This window comes from Pollicipes pollicipes, unplaced genomic scaffold (assembly GCF_011947565.3).
Source record: "Pollicipes pollicipes isolate AB1234 unplaced genomic scaffold, Ppol_2.1 Scaffold_1600;HRSCAF=1878_pilon_pilon_pilon, whole genome shotgun sequence".
Classification (NCBI taxonomy): Eukaryota; Metazoa; Arthropoda; class Thecostraca; order Pollicipedomorpha; family Pollicipedidae; genus Pollicipes; species Pollicipes pollicipes.
Window position 1 is genome coordinate 17,867,648 of NW_023595962.1, and position 2,082 is coordinate 17,869,729.

Here is a 2,082-nt window from a genome sequence, read left to right on the forward strand (position 1 = left end):
TATATATATATATTTTCACGTGGGTCGCTGGTTCGGGTGTGCTGGTATGCCCGAAATAATTAGCTCTGATGGATTGATGTACGAGTGCGTTTTCAACAGCCGGAAAACCGTGATGCGATGTTCACGTTGAGTGATGACTTAAAACTCCCGTGTGTTCATGCACACGGTTTAAAATGACTGTGATGGGTCAAACGGCGGGCGTGTTGCGCCAAGTTTAGTGCCTCCGGGGTAATGATGCGAAACTTTTGAAACGAACCTGGGAGTCATCTGTGGCCAAGTCGTCCGCAGCTGCGTCAATCCGCGTGATGAAGGTCTCCGCTCCAGCCCCCCCACAGGCCATGCCTCTCCCCAGCCGTCTTGTATGGAGTGTTGTTGCCGGGTGAGCCCCGTGTCCGCTTTGGGGTTCCCCGGGACGGGCGCGGCGGCGCCAGAGCGTGACTTGATGGTATGGCGCAGCAGGTGCAACGAGCCCATCCAATAATAGGCCGGGGAAAACACGGCGCAGTAAGAGGCTGCCGTGCGACTCTGCCGTCGGGGTGGGGGGGGGGGTGGTGGGGTGGGGGGGGGGGGGGGGGCACCGGTGGTGTGAGGCGGGATCGCAGTGCGGCAACGCCTCAGGCACATCTGGTGCGAGGGCCGGGAGCGGGTGCTCTTGTACGGCCGGGTGATGACGGGCGGCGCCGGGTGCGCTGGGCGCGGGCGGGTGATGACGGCCGGCGCCGGGTGCTCTTGTACGGCGGGTTGGTGATGACGGGCCGGGCGCCGGTGCTCTTGGCGGCCGGGTGATGGTGATGACGGGCCGGGCGCCGGGTTGCTCTGTGCGGCCGGGTGATGACGGGCCGGGCGCCGGGTGCTCTTGTGCGGCCGGGTGATGACGGGCCGGGCGCCGGGTGCTCTTGTGCGGCCGGGTGATGACGGGCCGGGCGCCGGGTGCTCTTGTGCGGCCGGGTGATGACGGGCCGGGCACCGGGTGCTCGTGTACGGCCGGGTGATGACGGACCGGGCGCCGGGTGCTCTTGTGAGGCGGGTGATGGGGCGGGCGCCGGGTGCTCTTGTGCGGCCGGGTGATTGACGGGCCGGGCCGCCGGGTGATTTGTGCGGCCGGGGTGATGAGGGGACGGGCGCCAGGGTGCTCTTGTGCGGCCGGGTGATGACGGGCCGGGGCCAGGGTCGGTACAGCGGGTGTGACAGGCAGCGGAGGGTGCTCTTGTCGGCCGGCGGTGATGACGGGCCGGGGTGCCGGTGCTAGTGTACGGCCGGGTGATGACGGACCGGGCACGGGTTGCTAGTGTACGGCGGGTGATGACGGACCGGGAGCCGGGTGCTATTGTGCGGCCGGGTTGATGAGGGCCGGGCGCCGGGTGCTCTGTACGGCCGGGTGATGACGGGATGGGCGGCCGGGTGGTCTTGTGCTGGCCGGGTGTGATGAAGGGAGGGATCGGGGCTCTTGTGAGGCGGGTGATGATGCCTGGTGCTCGTGGGTGGGTGATGACGGACGTGGCGCCGGGTGCTCGTGTACGGCCGGGTGATGACGGGCGGGTTTGTCACGGCTCGTGTACGGCCGGATGATGACGGGCCGGGTGCCACGTGCTTGTGTAGGGCCGGGTGAAACGGGCTGGGGCCGGGTGTCTTGTGCGGCCGGGTGTGATGACGCAAGGTGACGGCTTGCTTCTCCGGCCGCCGCGCCGGCACGCGCACGCGTGATGGCCAGGGCGGGTGTGTGGCCACACTCAAGTGACAGTGAGTCACACTCAAACTCACACTCACAGTCACAGTCGCAGTCACAGCCCTGCAGCGGCAGATCTTCAACAGTGCCACGTCAGCCGCTGTCCGGAGGGTTGGCTAGCTCGCGAGCACCATGTCAGCCGCGCGCCACCGTCCCTCCCATCCCCGCCCTTGCATCGCCGCGATCTGACCTTGGTCGTGGTGCGGCGACCAGTCTCGCACCGAGCGGGGCTCGGATGACAGGGCTGTCCCGGGTCGACCGGTGGCAGTGTCCGCAGCGTCCGGAGTCGGATCCAATGCGAGATGGTGGCGCAGCTTCTTGATGCGCTTACCGCGCCCAGGCCAAACAGCACGGTG